Source organism: Engystomops pustulosus, chromosome 6 (assembly GCF_040894005.1).
Source record: "Engystomops pustulosus chromosome 6, aEngPut4.maternal, whole genome shotgun sequence".
In the NCBI taxonomy this organism is placed as follows: Eukaryota; Metazoa; Chordata; class Amphibia; order Anura; family Leptodactylidae; genus Engystomops; species Engystomops pustulosus.
Window position 1 is genome coordinate 108884456 of NC_092416.1, and position 24330 is coordinate 108908785.

Consider the following 24330-nt stretch of genomic DNA (forward strand, 5'->3'; position numbering starts at 1 on the left):
GGGCGGTCATTAAGGGGATATAGAACCACAAGAGAGAAACAGAAGGGGAGGAGAATACAAATCAAAATAACTCATGATTCCCAGCTTATGTAGTATCTTGATTGGAGAACTTCCCTGCTGTTTTACATTGACGTCATATTGACATTCCTTCACTTCAAAACTTTTCCGTCTCGGCGCCATATTGAGTTCATTGTTTCTATTACAGTACTTTTTAGGAAAATAAGACAGATCAAATCCTGAAAAAAAGCATTTTTATTGTCCTGGTGTGGAGAATGATGTGACTAATTACAGCCGTTCTTGTATTATCTGCCAAAGGATGGACACGTCTGAACCTGTTCCCAAACCTTCCTTTGATCCCTTTGCTGATAATCAATAAGCCTTTCAGAGTATTCTGGTGGATCTTGTAGGTCCTTTAGCTGTAACCAAGAGTTCTGGGAAAAAAACTTTATTCTGTTGTTAGTGGATTATGCTACTTGGTACCTGGAGCTGTTGCACTGTCTTTGATTAGAGAGGATAAGCCTATACTCTGTTAACCATATACTCAAGGGTAGGATTTCCTAGGAAGATGCTGATGGATCAGGGGACCATGTTCATGTCAAAATTAATGAAGTCCCCCTAAGAAAATACAGAAGCAACACCTGGTACCTACCACATGCAGACAACTGGCATTTTGCAAATTGTCTAATAGAATCCTCAAACAGATCTATAAGTAGTTTGAGGAGTACCAGGAACAACACTGTAAACATTACCTCCTGCTTTTGTTATTTGTTTACAGAGAGGTATTTCAGGCATCCACTGGCTTCTTCCCATTCAAGCTCCTATAAGGAAGATGGGCACAAGCGAGTCAGAAATCACGGTATGACCGAAATGCCCAAGCAAGAGTTTATGTAGTTGGTGAAAAGGTGCTAGTGACTATGCTTCAAAACCAGCTTAAGGCAGCATGGGTATGACTGTATCCTATTCATCAGCGTCTCACTGACGTGGACTACGTCGTCATGCCCTGCCACTCAGATTGCCAGAAGAAGGGAAGGATAAAAGATTAGTGGATATAGTAAAAGTTACAAAGGAAGAAGTGTTTCTTGAAAAAGCTCATTTCAATCCACAGCTACCAAAGGCTCAGAATACCTAGCAGTGGGAGGCAATGTACCCTTTCTTGGCTACTTTTACAGGGAATCCTGGGGAAAACCAGCTCACTACCCACCATAGGGTAGATCACCACCCTATCCTGCAATTAACATATGGAGTCTCATAAAACAGATATGAAAAGGGAGATAGATGAGATGTTCAGCCTTCGTGTGATCCAGAAGTCAGTATGTGTGGCCCTCATTTGTATTTCCTCATTCCCAAGAATTATAGGTTAACTTTTCTGTGTGTGTGTACACTACAGTAAATTGAATGCCACCATCATGTTTGATGTGTATAGTGCATAGTATATAGGACAAAGGCATTCAGGCAGCTCTTCAACATGTACAAAGTATCTGCCTAACCCTCTCTGTGGCAGAGAGTATGGTCTCACTGCTCTTGGTGAGCAACTTGATGGTACAACTGCCTCTCCTCTAAGCATAGAGGATGTCCCCTTGTCCTGACCACAGGCCTAGGTATAAAAAGATCTTCGGAGAGATCCTTGTACTGCCGGTTCAGGTATTTGTACATTGTAATGAGGTCTCCCTTTAGCCGTCTTTTTTTCTAAACTGAATAATTCCTAATTTTGTAATCTGCTCTTGTGACCTAGTCTCTCCATTTCCCTAATAATCTTGGTTGCTCTCTTCTGCAACCGTTCTAGTTCCACTATGTACTTTTTTTTTTTATACTGATGTCCAAAACTGTACACAATATTTCATGTGTGGTGTGACCAGTGATTTATATAAACTGTGTACTTATCATGGGAATCTATTACTCTCTTGATGCATCCCATAATTTTATTTGCTTTATTAGCAGCTGCTTCCAAGTCTTAATTTAGCTTCAGATTTTGTACTTTTTGTTTCCATGAAGAGACGAAATCCCGGCACCGATCCGCAAACTTTGGGCGGCACGGTGGCTGAGTGAGTAGCACTTCTGCCTTGCAGCACTGGGGTCCTAGGTTCGAATCCCACCCAGGTTAACATCTGCAAAGAGTTTGTATGTTCTCTCCGTGTTTGCGTGGGTTTCCTCCGGGTACTCCGGTTTCCTCCCACACTCCAAAAACATACTGTTAGGTTGTTTAGATTATGAGACCCATGGGGACAGGGACCAATTTGACATGCTTTGTGCAGTGCTGCGTAATCTGTGTGCGCTATATAAATAAAGAATTATTTATTTATTATTAAACTGAAAAGGCAGTGGAAATCTTCTTTTATTAGATTTGAAACACAGGTTAAAACACTGAACATGTATCCAGAGAGACCAACATCCAGACCTACGCGTTTTGGTTATTCATAGTCTACATTCAGAGTTGAATACATACTATTTAAAATGGCCCGCCCCAGACCATGAGACAAAGGGAAACTCCCACCTATCACATGACCTAAGAGGAAGCCGAGGCCCGTCACCCGAGCAATGTAAGTACCCAAGTAGTTAAATACTTTTAAAATAAAACATAACCTCTAGAACATGTGAGTAGCCATGCCAGAACAAGGTAGTTATATACCACGGACACATCTAATCTGATACAATTTCATCTATTTTCGTTATTATATCATATTTATCATGTTATAGTATTTCTGAGCATAATGAGCATATTTTAGCAACTATACTTCTGTATTCAGACAAATTATCAGCCAATGTTAGGGATCATTCACATGGCCGTCTGCGGGGACGTACATGCGGCCGCATATTTGTGGCCACATGTACGTCCCCATAGACGGCAATAGCGGCACGGCGCTCTATCTTTCTGCGTGTGTGCGGCGCTGTTCTCTATGGAGGGAGGAGGGGTCACCTTCTCCTCTCCAGCAAAAGGCGGTATGCCCGTGTGTGAATGTACCCTTACAATGATGGGCTGTTATTACTATTCTTATGTACAATGTTACAAATCAAGATATTTAATAAATAGTAAACAAATGAAATGATTATAGCAAGAACCTTATCCTATCCTTGCCATATCATATCCTATCCTAGGTACATCCTATACATGTTAAACCTATTAGAACAAAATGGACGAGGAAAATTGTGCATAACCCACAAAGAGAGATCCCTACTATGATATTTAATATGTTACGATGAGTTCTTGCCTGATGTTCAGACCCTGCGGTTGTCGAGTGTCCAGCAAAAACATCCAAAAGCTTTCTCTATTTAAAAGTCTTCTTTTTATATCCCCCCTCTGATCTTTTTTGTGCATTGGACTTCACTTAGGAACAGAGAGGGAGAAAGTTGAACACTCGGGAGGGATGCTTTTTTTGACACTACTCTAATACCCTTCGATAGAATGGGTTCTAATTCCTGATCCTGTTGCAATATAGGGATACTGTGCTTAATTATATTAGCAATCTTATCAAACTAGTTGCTATATGTTGTAGAAAAAACCACCTCCTTGTTCACACTGGGTGTCTTTTCACGTTTATTGTATAACAGAGAATGCTGTGTAGTGTTCCTGATTCTTCTTGTCACTGTCTATATCTTTGATTCTATATTTCCTTTGTCTAAGTCTGCTTATTAGTTGATCTTTATGTACCTCATTGCCTTAGTGCATAACCTTACATTTATCGTCATTAAACCTCATCAACCGTTTTTCTGCCAATTCTTCCAGCTTCCACAAATCCCTCTGTTATGCTCTCGACCTCACGAATTAATGAGTTACTGTATCAGCTTGCCAGTGCTTGGTACATCACAATTATGGAATTACATAGTGAATACTGGCAGATGCCCATGTCCAAAGAGGCGCAGGAGAGGTCTGCTTTATTTGAGCACTAAAGATTCGTTGGTATGAAAAATGCTTCTGCCCCTTTCAGCTATTAGTTTACTAGCTGCTTGCAGAGTTTGAGGGGTTGGCCGTAGCTTACCTGGATAACATTGTTCAGTGACATCTGGGAGGATTACCTGTCACGGGTGCTTCTACTAATTCAAATGGTAATTCTGATAATCAAGCCTAGGACATGGCAGATAGCAACTACAGAACTTTGGACACCAAATAAGTGGGCAAACACTGAGACACGAACCAGGGAATGTGGAAGCCATTATCACCTGGCCCACTCCCATAAGCAAAAGGCAAGTCCTTTTTAGTAACAGTTGGACACTGAGTGTAGATAATTTCCAATTATAGCCCACCGGCAAAACTTCTAACGGAACTCACAAAAATGAAACTGCCCCAAATAGTCAATTGGAATTAAGAATGTTACAGCCTTGAAAAAGACCCTGATGAAAAAAACTTTATGATCCTGTAATGCACATCAAAGAAATATTTGGCTACATGCTTCTCCCGAATAATAACTCCATCCAGGTTTCTACTTTTACTGGTTTTATCAAAGGAAAATAAATTGGACCCCGGCAACAGAGAGAAATTAAGAAATTCCTACTGTTCTCATCTCAGGTTTAGTGTGTGTGTGAATGGGACATTATGAGGGAAAAGAAGCTGAAATACTACCGAGGTAAAAGTCTCATCATAGTAGATTGTCATTCTTTTGGGGATTCCTAGCATGTGGATTGATAGTCATTTCTGCTTTGTACTACTTGTATTTGTACTTTTTTTTGAATGATGTTTTTGGGTGTTGTCTAATGCTATGGGGCATTTTTACTAAGGGTCCCGCGGATAGCACTTTTGTCGGATTTGTGGGATTGTGTCGCACGCGATTGGATTGTGGTGTAATTGCGCCGACTTTCATGCGTCAAAAATGGTGGTGGTGGTGGGGGGCGGGCCGTCAGATGATCCCAAAACATTCGGTCTGAGCGCGGGATTTAACCTTAAAATTGTGTCACAAGACATGCACTTACATACACTGGGAACAATAAGGTGAACTCTGGTGGACCTTTGTGCTCCAGCTATCCTGCATCTGTCACTTTCCCACTATCATAGTGAGTCGTGGCATAGTGCATTATCATGCAGTTAAAATCAATAGTTTTGGAAGGCGCAGAGCTGTTAGGACAGTCCTTTGTGGCTTGGTAGACTCCCTTCTTGTCTCGTGATACATTGCACTTCATGTTGGTTAAAACATTTGGTGATATGCTCTCCGTAAACAGATATATGGCAAAAATGTGAAAAAATTCTCGTTTTCCGAAATTCTAAATTTTCTACTTTTCTGACACTTTGGCCCACATTTACTGAAAACTGTGCAAACTTCACTATGTGCAGTTTGCCTGTGATGTGTGCAGTATAGGGCAGCTGCAACACGTGACACATTTGTGTTTCGCACACTTCTTAAATACATGTGCAAGCAGTTAGCACTGAAAGCTTTAGTAAATCTGGGTCAATGTCATAACACCAAAATAACTAATAATAAGTAACATTTACTGAAAGTCTACTTTTATGTTGATGTTTTTTTATGCATCCTCTTTATTTTGGTAGAATGTATTGAGGCTTATAACTTTATGTCCGATTTTTCACATTTTCATAAATAAAGCAAAATCATACTTTTGGGGGGACGTGTTCGGAAGCCGATGCGAACAGTCACATAGAGTGCTGCACGCCCGGAGCCTAATCTGCTGTAACTAACTGGGTCCGACTCTCCTCTTTGATGGGAAACTGCAAGGGACTGTCAACAAGGCTCGCGAGAAGAGACCACCACTGGTGCAACCTGCTGCAGATTTCTTCTAGAAGCAGGGCTCCAAGACTGCTGGTCTCTTCCACTGCCATGTTGAAGCCCACTCTTGCCACCCACTGAGGCAGCGCAGAAGCATGCCATGAATAAAATGCAGCATCCGGGGTTGGTCTGGATCGTGGGAGAGGCACATGAGATGCAGGGGAGACTTCTTGAAAACCCTGGACCATCACAAGGGCTGACACCCGCACAAGCAATAATAATACGATGTATGTATTTCAAATCCAAGATCTGGCCCGCCCTACCACTAAGCAACTGCTTACCATTACTGATATTTGAGCAATTTCCCACAGATACCAGTGAATACCCTCCAATCTATCAGTTATGTCTCTCGACCCTATTCACAACCTCTATACCACCGATACCACTTACAGAGGAGTCTCTGAAGCTCCTCCTAGATAGGACTTGTAGAAGACTTGTATATCTTACTTTTGACAGAGTTGTATCCGGTACCAGTTAGCCATGCTTATGTGCAGAGTTGGGAGACATGGCTGGGAAAAATAGTTCGGGAGTCAGTCTAGAAATGTATTTGGGATAAAGTGCCTAAAATAGGTTCTAGTAATAGATCAAATAATAATAAACAAATTATGTTGAAAAGGGATCCCCGAGAATGTCTAATCCAGCAGCTAAGCATAGTGTTAACAAATTTAAGGATGTTTATTGTAAGTAAAAAATATGTTTATTATAGTTAAATTGGGTGATTAACTTAAATTATTTCTGGTGCAAACCGGCATCAACGCTGTGTGTAGAATATGTGCCGGAACTTCTGGGGAGGTATGTTTACTGAATGGAGGATTCCTAAAGTGATTATAAAGCATGATAAGCAGAATCTGACCTATTTTTACATGAAGAATTATGCTGAGGCGGACCTAAAAGGATAAAAGCTGTTCTTGGTAATAAAGGGAATAAATAATTAGTATTAGTGCAACTTGTCTGAGCTTGATCATCAGATTGTGTAGAGTTAGGTATAACGAATGGGTAATAATAAGGGGCCCATTTACTATTTGAATGGGATATAGCGTATCTTGATATGAACGAAGGTCACTACTGAGCAATAGACATAATAAAGTCGTGTTATATGGCATCGGAAAATACATTGATAGGAGAATCATATGAGTAACTAGTAAATGACTAAATAGAATAAGAAAGTTGGATTCCATATAATCCCTGTAGGTATGGACAAGCATGAAATGCAAAGAAAGGGTATTCGATGTACATATATATTTGTGGTGTGGTTAATGATAGAATATGAAGTTTTGGTGACCTATGGATTCATACGCGTTCTAGGGACTTGTTTAGTCCATATGGATACATAAAGGCAGATTTATCAAGTGTCTGAAAGTCAGAATATTTCTAGTTGCCCATAGCAACCAATCACAGCTCAGCTTTCATTTTATCACTGCTCATGAATATTTTAAAGGGGAGCTCTGATTGGTTGCCATGGGCAACTAGGAATATTCAGACTTTCAGACACTTGATAAATCTGCCCCAAAGTATTTAGTTTGAAAATCCCCAAATTTCCCTTTTTAGAAGTTGGAATAGGCGATCTGGGTGGTCCTTGGGGACCTGCTTGGTTGGAATGAAGAATAGGTTGCTTATATCGTTAGACACTGTGTAGTTAGTAGCCTTTTTAATTTTACATTACAACTACATTATTTTACATTACAACTACAACCATCTATCAATTATTTTAGTCCATATGGACACATTGGGGCTCATTTACTAAGAGCCCTGTGGACTGCACTTTCGTTGGACATCCCGACGCTTCCCATTTTGCGCCGCTAGGACAGGGATTTAAAAGGGTTTTGTGGCGCATGATATCATATTTTGGGGCGATCGCAACACAAATTAGAGAGGGCTGGCCGTAGGACAATTCTACAGATTCAGACAAACTGCGGGATTTAACTGCAAAATTGTGTCACAAGCCAAGCACTTACATGCAGGTGAACTCCAGCGGACCTAATCGGGGAAGCGACACATGCAGGATCGGGCGCACAATCTTTATAAATCGCGGCAGAGTTCAAGCAAAAAGTATTGTACACTGTAATCAAGAAATACACAAATTTTGGACTTGACAAATCCTTACATACTATAGCATTCATGAAAATATCAGGCAAATGACCCCAATGCCAGAGTACTAATATGTCAGCTACTCTAAAGAGGCCTGCATGACCCAAATCTCCTGTCTAGAAATTGGATCCGTCTATTCTAAATACTTGACTAGCAGTAAATCAAGAGAAGAAAAAAAAAAAAGTGTAAAGTAACAAAGAAAGGGGTGGAATGATAGGCCATCAAAAGTTAAGCACATAGTCTCACCCTAGATCAAGGTCTGTTAGCATATTGGATTAAATTATCCCAAGTGGCATTAAAACATGACATTTTATTATTCTAGATACCTGATAATGCCATAAGGCACTCTTCATACACATTGGTTGCTAGTGGAGAATCGGGCCTTCTCGGTAAGCGGTGCGGATGCTCCGATCCACATCGGAAGTCATTTAAACCTAGTGGTCATGCTTGTGCCGATTAGTGCCCGCGGTTGGAGGAATTTCCAATCATGTGTTACAGGTGAGTGTCAGCTGTAATATACAGCTAATGTCTGCAGCTTCTGGCACTGGCTGCATCTGGTAGCCGGTACCAGAAGAGGGATGTTCTGGTACGGCATCGGTCTGGAAGTTGCTTCAGCCCGTGCAGTACTATTACGGAAAGGGGTTAAACTTTGTGAAAAATATGGATTGTCATTTTTGCTATACCCTCCCTTTCTTCCTGCTTTTATCACCTTTTTACAGCGGATTCTTCCTCTGATTCGTCACCTTTCTACAGAAGATTATTTAAGGAGTGTCCTGTTACTGCCGGTTGCTGGCTTTGTTATAACACCCGGCATCATAAAAGCTCTGAACCCAGGTATTTAACCACTTAGACACTGTGGTTTAACATGGATTGTGGTTGGTGTCTAAGCAGGTGCAAAGGGAGTGAGCTGCCTCTGCCACCCATCTGCAGCAACCCAGGGTGCTGATAGTGTCGCACACCAGCCCAGGGTCCCTTGATGGATCTAGTAGGCCAGTTCCGAGGTCTAATAGATTACAGTGAGGGACATTTTAATGCACTGCACTACCAGGGCTGCAACTAGCTTTTTTGTTACCTGAGCCAAAAAGGCAAAATGGTGAGTCTGTACCACCATCATAATATGTAGAAACAGAGCTGGTGTCAAAAAAACCACTGAAATATTTGAAATATAAAACCTAAATTTTATTGATATACGTTAAAACACACTTAAAAAACACACCCAATGTACCACCATCATGCCACTGTGTGACAAACACAATTTTTTTTTTAAATCAGCGGTTTATGCACAAATAAGTAAAAAAATAAGTAAAAGTGAGTAATGTACATATCTTTTTTAAAAGAAAGTTGGAAAAATTTTTTACAGCAATAATAAAAGAAGCATATATAGTGTGCATCACTGATTAATTTGTTTAGGTAATGCAGGAACCTTGTCAAAAGCACTGCTGTTAAACAGGACGATTAACTGTTTTGTTTGAAAGAAAGTGCCATCAAGCTCTCTCTGATAATGGTGTTTGTGAGCAGATAGTCCCATGTCAAGCCTTCCTTATGTGCATCAGATAACTGCAGCACTATCCAATAGAAATCCAAACACACAGTTATAGACCAAAACAAAAAAAACAGAAGAGGACAAAGAACATACCCATAGGTTTTCTTATTGCAACTAGAAACCCATCTTCATCAATTTAAATGTATCTCCTACTGTGTCCTAAGGAGGCCAAACTCAGATACTCTTACTCTCTGATATGGCGTATTCAAGAATGTAAATCCTGTAAAGAGGGGGATGCAGAGCATCTCCAATATAATGTAAACAGGGTTGTAGCTGCCCATTATTATATATGAAGAAATGGCTTGGCTTGCAATTTTCCACATCCGTCAAGGCAGAAGCCCTATAAGAAATGCAGTTGGGTCATTAAATTAAATGACATCCACCATAAGAACTTCCTCTAGCACTGAATGGACATTTTCCAAAAAAGGTTGTATAGCGACACAGTCCTAAAAACATGATACAAAGAAGTGTCACATCTCCAACAATGATAATATGGCTTAATTGTAGCTTGCAGTGTGCAATTGTAGCTCTGCACTATGTACAATTTTTTATTTTGTCATCCTGAGCATATTTAAGAATCTTGTCTTCGTGGAAAACCCCTTTGAGCTTCCTATGCTCTTGTTTTTAAGAAAAAAAGGCAAATGAGCATAACACCTTTTGAGCTCAGAACCCTTTGGGCTCATTTGCATAATTTTAAAAGCCTTTTCTCTTTGTAAAAACAAGGGCCTAAGAAGCTAAACGAAGAGCAGAAGCTGACAGAGGGGGCGCACATCAGTATTTGAGTGTACTTCTGTTACTATCCTTGATCCTGTTGGTAGATCTACTATAAGGCCTTGATTTAGTAGGGAGAATAAATTGGAGCAATGCGCAGTGTCCTACCTGGGATTCACTTTAACAGTAATGCTGGCTCAAAGAGCATCATGGGATATAGGATAACACTTGATGAGGTTAAGATTTTTGGGATATAGGTGTGTGAACGTTGGTCTCGCAGTGCTCTGGCCAGGGTCCTACCGCACTTGTTGCTGTATTGTATGACACATGGCTCCTTGCACTTTATTAATTGGCAAAGTGTGGAGGGCTTCCAGAGCAGCAACACGCACTGTCCTGAGGTCTGATATGGGAGATCTTTAATGTGATGTCCCTAGGGATTTAATACATTTCAAAAGGGCTGCTGCTGCCTGAGCATGCTATTCTTTTAATTATGGGTTTATGTCCTTTCCATGCTATATGGGTTTATGTCCTTTCCATTCTATACAAGGTTTAACATCTTCTAAAGTCCATATGGAGTCCCTATTTTACCTCTGCGATTATGGAGTCAATAGTCCTTGAGAGCAGGGCATTCTTTGTTTTATGGCCTCGACTGTTAGGTGTTTTTTTCTGAACAAAGGCAAACTGAATTTTCCTGTGTATAAGCAGGTTCAATAGGACGCAACTTTTCTCTGGCGTATGTAGTCCCTTAACATTAAGGGAGCCTACGACAAACTTATCCTGTTATCCACCCGGACGAGACATGGCTACTCCCGTATGGTTGATATCCAGTAGCACGAGTGGGAGGCGCATGACATAAAACGTTGCAAGAAAAAGCGTGTTGAATGAGGAAAAAATGCAGTTGGAGATCTAAAATGTGAATACCTTATAAAAATAGCAAATTTCAGCACTTGGCAGAATTTTTATAATGTTAGCAGTAATATCCTGGTCACTACAACCATTACAGTATGCTTAATTTGTGTCTACATAAGGAATTGAGCTTCTGCATGGCTATGTGATCTGTGGCATTTAGAGCAAAGGCAAAAAAATCGGTATAGCTCCTTACTAGATGCACTACGTACCGACCAGGCTAAATAAGTAAAGTTCTTTTAACGTAGGAAAATGAAGTTAGGTGAGATTAAAAATAATGTACACCATATTTTGCTGGGTTGAGATGTGTAAGATAATGGCCCATATTAATATCGTTAAACAAATAATTACCTTCTCTATATAGTAACCAGAAAGGCTCACTCATTGTAACTCACAATGTTTGTCATAATTTTGTCCAACAAAATGTGTTTTTACATTACGGAAACTGTGGTGTAAACAAGCCCCTATCAATAATGGTATGGGCAGACCTTTCTCCACACGCAATCCTGATTTCTACCCAGTGACGTCCATTTTGGATAGATTTCAGGAGCTTGTGGAGGGGGATCTGGTTCGTTTGAAAAATAATATCAAAGCCAGGAAGCATAATCCCAGTCAGCCCATGCATAGGGGTAACCTAACAAAGAAAGAAAGAGGCCCTTAAACAATTGAGTGACAACCCCAACATAGTAGTGAGACCGCAGACAAGGGCGGTACGGTGGTGGTCCTGGACGCTTCCTTATATAAGCATTTGATGAGGAGGCGTTGCGGGATGACACCACCTACCGCCCTCTGTCTAACAACCTGACAGATATCTTTTCAAATAAGCTAAGTAATCTATTGAAGGAAGGGGAACATCTAGGTATAATTACTACTTAAAGGTGTTATCCGGGTTTAAAAAATTTCTTATGGCCGGGCTGGGGAGGGCTAGTTAAACATAATAATCATGTACTTACCTCGTCCGGCGCGCGCTGATGTCCCGCGCCGCGGTCCCTTCCATCCGTGCCCCTGTTTGTTTACAGGGGCACGGAAGCCGCACACAGGGAGCTTCCGGTCCGCGATGTGGACGGCTCCTCCCATCCGTTGTAAGCGCTGGGAGATGGTGCACATGGGAGCTTCCGGGCCGGCCTGGCGCACAGAGAAGACCGGCCGCGGCGCGGGACATCGGCACCGGATAACCCCTTTAACTTAGGAAGTATTTGATGGTGGACCACCCTATATCCCCACTCTTCCACTCGCTCCCTTAAATCCATAAGGGGATTTCCCCCTCCATTAAGAGCGATAGTTGCCGGTATTGGGAGCCTAGGGGAGAGATTGGGAGAGTGGGTTGACCACCACCTACAACCCCTTACACAAGTCACGCCCACCTTCCTCCAGGATACCAAGCATTTACTTCAAATCATGAAAGGCTTCCAGTGGGGTGATGAGTATAAGTGGGCGACATGCGACGTCGTCGCACTGTACTCATCCATCCCACATAAATTGGGTCTGCACTTTTTGAGGTTACATATGAACAGATACAGCACTTATGGGGATGACCTAAAAGAATTTATTTTGTTGGCCACCGAATTTCTGCTTGTACATATTTTTTTCATTTTCGACAGTAGATGTTACCTACAGGTGGAGGCGGCCCCTATGGAGGCCAAGTTCTCTCCATCTCTGGCTAACATCTACATGTCATAATGGGAAGAACAGTATGTCTTCTGCCCCTCCAATCCGCACCGGGAGTCTATAGTGTGGCTAGGCTGGTACATAGATGACCTGGTGTGGGTTTGGAGGGGATCAGAGGGAATCAAAATACCATGAATCTTAGATTCACATACCAATTTGGGGGCGATAACATCAATTTCCTCGATGTGAACCTGGCAGGTAAACGAAGTCATCTCTCCCTTTAGGAAAAGTACTGACAGTGATTTAATTTTGTTGGCATCTTCATGCCATCCTGCACATTAGTAATATTCCATATGGAGATATGACTTGTCTTAAAAGAAATTGTAGTGAGGATGACCGGTTTCACATAAAAAAAGAAGCAGTGAAAAAGCGTTTGTTGCAACGTAAATATAACAAGAGTGATGTCCTGAAAGCGGAAAAGAAAATTTCTGTTGTGTCACAACCAGATTTATTGCGTAACAAAAAGGTAGTTGTATGTGATCAGTTATAGAAATAGAAATATAGTCAAGAAGTATTTTCCGGTATTACTATATGATGTTTCTCTCACATCGTTAGTTGACCAGGGTATCAAATGTGTAGCCAAAAGAGCCAAGACTATAGGCTCTTGTGTATCACCTAGTCTTTTAAAAGTAAAGAAAGTGTGAGTAGGGAATATATATGGCTGAGTATGCCAGGGACCCACAACAGGGGCACAAATAATGTAAAGCGTGTGCGTTTATCAAAACAGGCAATATTTTTACTTCCTATACAAATAACAACAGTTTCCCAATTAAAACTTTTATGAATTGCAACTCCTATAATTGTATAAATGCTATAGAATGTACACGCTGTCAGAAACATTATGTAGGATATACAACAGGACCGTTAAAAATACGAATGAGATTGATGTTGATAATGAAGCGGTTAATGTTTCTGCAGCGTCCGAGAACACCATAACAAAAAAGCTGAGGGCTTTAGGTGGATGGTGATTGAAAAGGTTTTCTCTCCAGTGAGAGGTGGCAGTATCAAAAGAAAATGATTAAATTGTGAATCATATTGGATCTTTGCTTTGAGTAGCAGGATCCCGTATGGACTCAACAAAAGAACAGACATGATTCACACATACTCATACCCCGTGATCGAAGAGGAGATTAACATCCAGGAAATAAACTGGAAATATATAGATATGTGAGATTAATGAGTAGAGAATATCACACACTCTTGAAAGATATATAGTAGCATCATTAACCCCATAGCGCAATAAGACGTACCCTTACGTCTTACTGCGCATGGGGGAGTATGAAGAGGGCTCACGGGCTGAGCCCTCTTCATACTCACCGGGCATTTGCTTCATAATGAAGCAAATGCCCGTCGCTAACACCCGCGATCGGTGCTTGCACCGATCGCGGGTGTTAACCCTTTGATCGCCGCCGGCAAAGCTGCCGGCGGCATTAAAGAGCCAGCGGCGCGTGGGCGCCGCCATCTTGGCTCCGATCGTCACTCCCCGTGACGTCACCGGGGAGCGGCGATCCGTTGCCATGACAGCCTCGGATCACACAATGATCCGAGGCTATCATGTTTTAGGCCATCTATTACAATGTGCGATCTGCACATTGTAATAGATGGTATGCAAAATCCCCATATACTGCCATACTGTAGTATGGCAGTATATGGTAGGATCAATCAGACAACCTAGGGTTAAAGTACCCTAGGGAGTCTGAAAAATAGTGAAAAAAATAAATAAAAAAAAGTAAAAAAAAAAAAATTATATTAAAAAAACATAAAAATTCAAATCACCCCCCTTTCCCTAGAACTGATATAAATATAAATAAACCGTAAAAATCATAAACACATTAGGTATCGCCGCGTCCGAAAATGCCCGATCTATCAAAATATAATAACCGTTTTTCACTGCGTTTAACCCCGTAGCGGAAAATAGCGCCCGAAGTCGCAAATGGCATTTTTTTGCCATTTTGAAAAATAGAAAAAATTCTATAAAAAGTGATCAAAAGGTCGCACAGTCCTAAAAATAGAAGCATTGAAAACGTCATCAGAAGTCGCAAAAAATGACACCACTCACAGCTCCATACACCGAAGTATGAAAAAGTTATTAGCGCAAGAACACGGTAAAATGAAGAATTTTTTTTCTGTACAGGAGGTTTTAATTTTTGTAAATGTATGAAAACATTATAAAACCTATACAAATTTGGTATCCCCGTGATCGTATTGACCTAATGAATGAAATAGACCTGTCATTTGGGGCGCACAGTGTAAGCTGTAAAAACAAAGCCCACAAGAAATGGCGCAAATGTGTTTTTTCATCATTTTCACTGCATTTAGAATTTTTTTCCCGCTTCCCAGTACACGGCATGGAATATTTAATACCATCACTACGAAGTGCAATTTGTTACGCAGAAAATAAGCCATCACATAGCTCTGTACACGGAAAAATAAAAAAGTTATAGATTTTTGAAGGTGGGGAGTGAAAAATAAAAACGCAAAAACGAAAAAGGGCCTGGTCCTTAAGGGGTTAAAGGACACCTGTCATCAGGTCTCTGTCACTAGTCCTGTCACCACTACCTGTTGGAGCAGCTCACAAGGATCCCATCCCAGTCGTTATCTAGTTATTTCATACATTATTCATTGTAAAATCTATTTTTTATCATGTAAATGAGGCTGGTCACATGGTCAGAGGCAGTGATCTCACCCCTGTTACCCTTCCCCTCTCCTCCCCCTGCTCATGTCTGTGTGTAATGTATAGTAAAGCATAGTTAGTGTGTGCTGCATCTGCTGACATGCTGCATCCTCCTAATATACAGGTGAGAGACACAGACATCAGCTACACATGAATCTGACATGTTCTGCTGTAACATGGCTGCCTGGAGCTGCTGTATCTCTCCTAAACACATTGTACAGCCTCACACCATTGTACAGCCTCACACCATTGTACAGCCTCACACCATTGTACAGCCTCACACCATTGTACAGCCTCACACCATTGTACAGCCTCACACCATTGTACAGCCTCACACCATTGTACAGCCTCACACCATTGTACAGCCTCACACCATTGTACAGCCTCACACCATTGTACAGCCTCACACCATTGTACAGCCTCACACCATTGTACAGCCTGTCAGTCATGCACTGGGGGTGTGGCTGTGCCTCCCACTCATGAATAGAGTGGACAGCTTGAATATGCTAATGCTTCATTGGACATTTCACAGGTCATTTGCATACAGCTTTAGGACCTCATTGCTAAGGTTTAGACATGTAGAGGGACAATGAAGGGATAGAGGCAATGCTCTCTAATGGCAGTTTATGAAAATATATTTAGTTTAGGGGGGTTATTTTGCCTGACGGGTTCTCTTTAAACTCCCGGTGAACATAGAAAGAATATTATGTAATCGGCATTAGAGATGCCGAATAATCCATATTACTCCTTTTTGTTTAACAATATGTAACAAACTCTTTGATGTACATTCATTCAAGTGTTAACATAGTGACGTTTAGGTTTACAGAACTTTCATGTTCCATGTAATACGTGTTGATTCTTTTATAGCAAGATCTATGGAATCATACATGAATACTGTATGCACAAGTTGTTTATCCCATTGTACAAGTGTTTTTATAATTCCTGTTTTTAACGCAAATATTTTGTTTATGTAATGTTTAGTTCACAAAGGGTTAAGTCTGCTAGACTCACCTGTTGTCATGACGTGGGAGACTGATTGGGGAGTATTCACCCTTCTATGGGCGGTCCTTGGATGATGCCATGATTCCAGGTGATTTAATGTTTGGTGAACAGTGTTATGGAAACTGATCATGACTAAGACGCACAAGCGTCGAAACGCTTCAATCTTTTAAGCTGTAACTGTATGTTGCTCCGGAGATGTGGATAAAGAGGAAGAAATTTATTTAAACCAAACCTGGTGGCTTTGTGTAAGTGCCGAGATTCCTTGTACCTTTCCCAGCGGTTGTCTTTCCTATTTCGTGCACCAAGGCTGATACCAGGGGACTTTGGACATTGTGGGGTGAGCTGAACACGCAACTGTTAGGGTGCTACATACACATGTTTTTCAGAAAGGCTAATAGTTCAGTTTAAATAAAGTAGTGTAAATAGTGTAAAGTGACGCAGCAAATGCAATGATAGTGACAAGAGTCACATAGAAAGAAAACCTTTTGTAGGTTTATAATCCTAGACCCGATGTTGGATCTGGTCCTGTCAGGGAGCCTGCCAACTCACAGTCTCGAATAGCCATGTCCCTTTAAGCATCTGTCCGGAAGCGCCATTGTCCCTGAGATTTCAGATGACTATTCTAGGCTTCCTAAGGCAGGTAAGGTAGGCTGGTTGGTTAAGTATGGTCCCAAGGGATGCCATCTGCAGTTTGGTCTGTAGTGTTGAAATTTGCTGCAGCCATAGAAGAAGAGTTCTAGCCTGACCCATGGCTAACCAGTTAGGGACTTCGATCAGCGACATGTTCAGGAATTGGAATAAACTTGGCAAATACTCTGGCTTTCTCCCAAAGTAGGTGGTTCCATTACATCTAATCATCATGTGAAAGGTATGGCCCAATCAGTAAGTGGCTCCCATATATTTTATGTGCTACACTAGTGGTTGCAATATCTGTGGCGTGTTCAGGGTGCAGACAGAAACATTAGGGTAGATTCAGTTTTTTCTCTATCAGTAAAGTAATGCCGGTGACATAATAGGTCTATGGCAATTACAGAGTCTGTAATACTTTATGGATACTCTTTGGATTTGGTCAATTAATAGCTCCAAGTCCATAGGATGATGTTGTAGATCATTGAAAATGATGGGTCTTTCTGCTAGATTGTCTGTCATTAGGAGAGCCCTCTTGTAGTCCTTTTATGCAGACATTGTTTCTCCTGCCCTGGTTTTTCTGGTCAACCAGGAGGAGTGTCAATTGTTTCATATCTGACCTTGAATCCCTTACTTCCTGCTCCAATGTAGCGACTAGATCATTTAAAGGGGTTTTCCCATGAAAGTAAGTTGGTGATCCCTAGTGATGTTTACAAAATAGAGACTCTTATAGAGAATTTTAACTCTGTTTTATTTCTGTTTTGGCTTATACAACTCGGTGATGATTATTGTAAAATTCCAGACTGTGGGTGGAGAACTTTCTAAGCAGACACTTCATGATTCCTTTGTTCTATGAGATGCTGTGTGCTGACAATAAGCTTAGATTAACAAGGTACACACTGGGGCAGATTTATCAAGCTGTCTGAGTCAGAATATTCCTAGTTGTCCATGGCAACCAATCACAACTCCCCTTTAAAATATTCATGAGCAATGGTAAAATGAAAGCTGAGCTGTAATTGGTTGCCATGGGCAACTAGGAATATTCTGACTTTCAGACAGCTTGATAAATCTGCCCCATTGTATCTATAATTTTAACCTCTGAACATTGTACTACTATCTAACACATAGAAAGAGAGATGGGATCTATGAGATGGATATAAACACAATCAGCACTGCTAACTCTCCTATAACATACACTGTCAGCACTGCTATGCCTCCCTATCTACCTTATTTTGCTTGCAGCTAGTACAGTAAGTCTCTGCACAATGCTTCATGGTGGGGGGGGGAAGTACCTGTGTATGAGCTGGTCTTGTAATGCAGTGGGCAGAGAGCACTGCAGCTGTGCAGACAAGAGAAGCTATTCAAGAGAAGAACTTGAATAGAACTTGAATAGTCAGAAGATTTACAGTTGGATCCAGGGGCAACCAAAATTGTAAAATCCAGGATAGGTTATACAGTATCTCACAGATATAATCTATTTTGTTAATGACCATGAATTAGAGTGTGTTATTTTGTTATTCTGCATATATTTAATTATTGTCTTCTGTAAGTTCCCCCTATCAGTGGTTGGCAGATCAGATTTGACAAAAATGGTGCTCATGCCCCAGTTTCTGTACATACTGCATAATTCTCCAGTTTGGGTCCCAGTAAAAGTTTTTGCTAATATGCAGAAACTTTTAAGGTCCTTATTTGGGGTAAAAAAAACAGGCTAGAATTTGTCTCAAAACATTATAGCGGGCTAAGGACCAGGGCAGACTTGCAGTTCCTAACCCCTGGCTCTACCTCTTGGCGGCTCAAATTCAACACTTAAAAGGATGGGCCCATGCTAACAGTATACACAGCACTGAAAGGTTGCTGACATCAACAATATACATTATACATTCTGGAGTTAGGGGCTCAAGGTAGACCACTTGATGCTATTCCTACAATGGCTCTTCTGAGCAGAGTGTGGCAGAAGGTCAAACAGCTATTGCATCTGGAGGGCTGTACAAAATTTACGCCATTGTGGAGGAATCCCAGTTTGGTCGAAGTAGGTTTATAGGGGTTTCATAGATGAGAGGCGAGGGGTATCAGAAAACTAGCCCAGTTATACACGGATGGGGAATTACAATCCTTTGAACAACTTAAAGAGGAGTTTGGCTTGGCGCATAAGTACTTCTATCAATATCTTCAACTCTGACATGCCTGGGAGGTTCAAGGAAGAGAGATGTCTCTAACTATAGCTAGTCACCCTGTAATAGATAGTATTCCCTCCACAGAAGGCACTAAAGGTTATATATCTTGTATGTTGTATAACATACTCTTATCCTTTCATCAGAATAAGTACCCTCTCTCTATCCGTTCAAAATGGGAAGAAGATCTGGGCACCCTCTCTGACATGCAATGGGCGGAGGCGTTATCCATGCCCCCTACATTGTCACTATGTAAAGCACAATGTCTCTCACAGCTATATCTAATTCATAGTGTATCGGATGCCACTATGGCTGCACAAGAGAGAGTTGTGTGGAAACGATAACTACCCTAAGTGCAGGGGCGTAACTACAGCCGTAGCAGACGTAGCAGTTGCTACGGGGCCCGGCAGGGTTATGGGCCCGTACTCGGCTGTGTGTCCCAGGCCTCTTTCCTCCTGGCTGTAGTTACGTCCCTCCATTTAATAGGCAGGTACCGCTGAGTGCAGGGCTGTATTTAGGGGCGGGCACCAATTCTCTTGCTCCTTGTAGCAAGCTCCGTACAGGCTATCAGGAGGGAGCGAGGGAGGGGAGGAGCCTGCCAGCCTGCAGCCAAACCCCGCTCTGCATGTCAGCAGCGCGAAGCTTCATACAGAGAAGAGGGAGAATGTCCAGCACCTGCAGAGAAGCAGCAGCCTCCTCCATAGCAGACCTAGTCAGCCAGAGATAAGTGCTCCCTCCCCCCAGTGTCTCCTCACACTCTGCATTAACCCCTTAATGTCCCCTGTGTGCAGGAGCAGCTAAGAAGCTCTCCTCACCTCTCCTAGTGTGTCCCTTAAAGGAAACCTACCACTTGTAGTGGCAGGTTTCCGATGGCAATACCGAGCACCAGCTCAGGGTGAGCTGGTGCCGGAGCTTATTTTAGTTAGTGTTTTAAACCGCGGTATCGCGGTTTAAAACACTTTTTAAACTTTATAGCCGGCGCAGGCAGGTACGTGCTCGGCGCTTACCGTGCGCACGGCTACATAGGAAGTGAATGAGAGCCGTGCGCAAGGTAAGCGCCGAGCGCGTACCTGCCTGCGCCGGCTATAAAGTTTAAAAAGTGTTTTAAACCGCAATACCGCGGTTTAAAACACTAACTAAAATAAGCTCCGGCACCAGCTCACCCTGAGCTGGTGCTCGGTATTGCCATCGGAAGCCTGCCACTTCAAGTGGTAGGTTTCCTTTAAACACATACAGACCCCTCTGCAGCATACCCACTTATCTTCCCCCACCACTGCTTTTCTGCATTAATATGAGGTTCTGCAGCAGCTGACATGTGTATCTAGGACCCAGGACAAAATTATGGAGCAGTCAGTAATAAATGTGATACAGTCAGTAATAAATGTGATACAGTCAGTAATAAATGTGATACAGTCAGTAATAAATGTGGAGCAGTCGTTCTGCAGCAGCTGGCTCATGGTTTGGGGGGTTCTGCGGTAGTTGGCTTGTGTGTGTATTGAGAGGTTCTGCGGCATCTGGCGCTTGTATTGGGAGGTTCTGCGGCAGCTGGCGCTTGTATTGGGAGGTTCTGCGGTAGCTGGCGCTTGTATTGGGAGGTTCTGCGGTAGCTGGCGCTTGTATTGGGAGGTTCTGCGGTAGCTGGCGCTTGTATTGGGAGGTTCTGCGGTAGCTGGCGCTTGTATTGGGAGGTTCTGCGGTAGCTGGCGCTTGTATTGGGAGGTTCTGCGGTAGCTGGCGCTTGTATTGGGAGGTTCTGCGGTAGCTGGCGCTTGTATTGAGAGGTTCTGCGGCATCTAGCGCTTGTATTGGGAGGTTCTGCGGTAGTTGCCGCTTGTATTGGGAGGTTCTGCGGTAGTTGCCGCTTGTATTGGGAGGTTCTGCGGTAGTTGCCGCTTGTATTGGGAGGTTCTGCGGTAGTTGCCGCTTGTATTGGGAGGTTCTGCGGTAGCTGGCGCTTGTATTGGGGGTTCTGCGGGAGTTGGCGCTTGTATTGGGGGTTCTGCGGTAGCTGGCGCTTGTATTGGGAGGTTCTGCGGTAGCTGGCGCTTGTATTGGGAGGTTCTGCGGTAGCTGGCGCTTGTATTGAGAGGTTCTGCGGCAGCTGGCGCTTGTATTGAGAGGTTCTGCGGTAGCTGGCGCTTGTATTGGGAGGTTCTGCGGTAGCTGGCGCTTGTATTGGGAGGTTCTGCGGTAGCTGGCGCTTGTATTGGGAGGTTCTGCGGTAGCTGGCGCTTGTATTGAGAGGTTCTGCGGTAGTTGGCGCGTATATTGGGGGGTTTGCGGCGAATGGCGCATGTATTGGGGGATTCTGCAGCGGCTGCCGCATGTAGTGAAAGGTTCTGCTGCTCCTGTTCCTGCTTATAAGTAACTTTAGTAAAATGAAGCAAGGAGTCCAGAGATTTAACCCTTAACCTGCTTTCTCGCAGCTAGTGGCTCAGCAGTGTAAGGGTTAAACCTCCGGACTAGTTAGTGATGAGGAGACATGGCCCATATACTGGTACTGAGCAGGAGCGGACATGATTGGTTTCCTTAATCTTCTTCCATTATGGAGAATAACGGAGACCGGCAGTAAATAGAAGCCCCTTCCCCAGCGCCATAACCATTACTTATAACAGAGAAACATGTGTAGCCGCCAGCATTATTATTACTGCTATTAATACAGTAGAAGGAAACCTTCTGCAGAGCTTCATCTACTGCCAGTCTCTGTTAATCTCCTCCATAATAGAAAAAGATAATGGAAACCCCTATGTAAAATTTAGGACCTATGGTTGGAGGGGGCCCCAGCCAAAACTTTGCTATGGGGCCCACTCATTCCTAGTTACGCCACTGCCTAAGTGTCAGGTGGCGGAAGCCAGTTTCTTATTTGAATGCTGCAAATTAGGATGTTTCTGGAAAGGGGTGTGTCAGGAACCTGGCTGCTTGCAGACTGGATCTGATTTAGATTCAACAAGGGGACCTCCTGGGTCTCACTGGAACCTGCTCTGACCGCACTTCGCCCCCCAAGAATCTGAGTGATAACTTATATTGATATATCTGATATTGTATCTACCACCACTTGTCATATATATAGGCTGACAAGAGACCGAGGATATATTATGCACCAGTATTATATTACAGTTACAAATTAAGCAATCAATGTAGCTATCCTAAAGTCAGGGCTTACAATTAACAAGGGTTATTATACAAAAAGGGTGACACATAAAACAGACCTAAACATACAATGCAAAAATAACAGTTTGGTAAAATAAAAGGGATAAAGAAAACAGAACTTAATACATTATATGACGCTAAGTCTCGTGCCTGGGGAAGCAGGAAGGCCTGATCAAACTGTCCACCCCAAAGAATGACAATTTTCAGATGAGACTTTCATCTAAATAGATTCCAAGATTCCCTGACCAGCCCCCCTGCTTGTAATGACACAAGGAGGCCTGTCATATGATTATTACCTTTTATCACTGGGAGGTGTAAACAAACCTTGTATGCCTCAGAATCTTTCTTGGCTGACATCTTGCCTTGTGGGCATCCTATACACTTGGTTGTAATTCCAAATTTTTCCTCATAATGCCTAGCACACATACATACTATGCATGATGGAATGCCCTTCCCCGGACTCTGACTAATACCCAACCTCCAAAGTTTCAAACGTGCTCTTAAACCACGTCTCTTTAGGCAAGCCTATCACACTCGCTAACTGCATGAAATGTCACCTCTCCCTTTACTAATCCATCCTATGTCCTATTTCCCGTCAGTATAAATCTGCTGTTTGCCAGATAACAAAGTTCCTGGCTACTCTACTCTTTCACCTTGGACCCTGTAAATAGCATGACAGCTGGTGGCTGCCTCAAGCAGCAAAATTTATTTATTTATTAAATTATTTTGTATGGTTTCCTTGGCTGGACCATTATAGAACCTTTTGTGTCAACACCCTCATCCTCATAGTCTGTAAGCTCTTGTGAGCAGGGCCCTCACTCCTATTGTTCCATATGACTGTTTGTTCTGTGTAATGCAATATATTTGTATATGTTCCTTATGATTTGTACAGCTACGGAATTTGATGGCGCTATATAAATAAAGATTATTATTATTATTATTATTATTATTATTATGATTTTAGTGGTCATAGTTTAGGAGTTATGTAATTGTTCCCTTATGTAGTGAAGCCACCTCTTCGCCGTTGACATATTTACTGCAGAAGGCTACCTGTAGTTATATAGGGACATTGGTGAAACTAAAATATGGATTATGCCACATCAACATTCCTTAGATGTATAAATCCACATGGGGACTTATACCTGTGACTTTTAGTGAGTAGGCTATAACCTATGGTTGAACTAGTAAAAGGATGTAGAAGGCACTTCTTTCCTCTCCATTAATTTTATCAGTGGGTGTGGGTGATCACCGCTTGTGTTATATTGTTCTGGCCTGGGCCAGTGTTTATATAAGAATAATAGACAAATTTGGAGTCTATCCATTTCATGATTTAGATCTTATCACCACACAGTGCTAGCTCTGATTTCGAGAGTATTTGGTGTAGTCCTACCGGCTGTTCCCACAATGTGCATATTAAGTCTAGTGCAGTCAGGGGGATATGGATGAGGGCATGATCCTGGGGATTTGTAGAATGCTTTATCAGGTCTGGAAATAGTTGGGCATGTATTGGTTAAAACCCACCGCACCTACAATAGAAATGTATATTAATAAAATGAACAAGATCATCCGTTTAGAAAAATCTGTTTATTGTAAGAGAAAAGCTAGTGTGAAGTTAAAAAGAATATGGGGACCATGGCTGGCCACTGCTTGACTTTCCTCAGTCCATGTTTGTCGTAGTCCCTTATCGCTGTTTTTGTAATCTACTGCTGTCTGTTATTAATGTACTAATACCCTATGTGTGCTGTCAAATGGCCAAGTGGTAATACATGTTGTACTTTTGCTGCAATTCTGGTCTGTTTGGGGGGATGGGTTGAATGTTTAAGCAATGATGGGGGTAGGAAAGGAGTTTTGTCTGTACCCGTAATGATCAAATCTTTTTTTATTGAACAATTTTTATGTAAATAAAAATTGTCTTTGTGGGAATACCTCTTTATTGTTACTGTCTAAAGGAGTTTAGATAACATCACCCTCGTCACATGTCACGAGTTCTGAATGATGCTAATCAAGGTCAGAGTGCATTAGCTCCATGAACACTGTGTCACTGGTTGGCGGGGTGTGGGGATGTTCATGGCACAGATATGA

At 42.1% G+C, this 24330-nt stretch overlaps 1 protein-coding gene across 22 annotated transcripts in view; it reads left to right on the forward strand.

Annotated features, from left to right (window-relative positions):
* Positions 1-24330, forward strand: part of ZMYND8 (zinc finger MYND-type containing 8) — a 328826-nt gene that overhangs the window by 55636 nt on the left and 248860 nt on the right. The window contains exon 1 of one of the 22 annotated variants that reach the window (XM_072110574.1): positions 16426-16545. The exons of the other annotated variants lie outside the window; for them this stretch is intronic. The gene's annotated coding sequence lies outside the window, so the exon portion shown is untranslated. Of the gene's footprint in view, positions 1-16425; positions 16546-24330 lie in introns of those variants that run through there. 22 annotated transcript variants of the gene reach the window in all.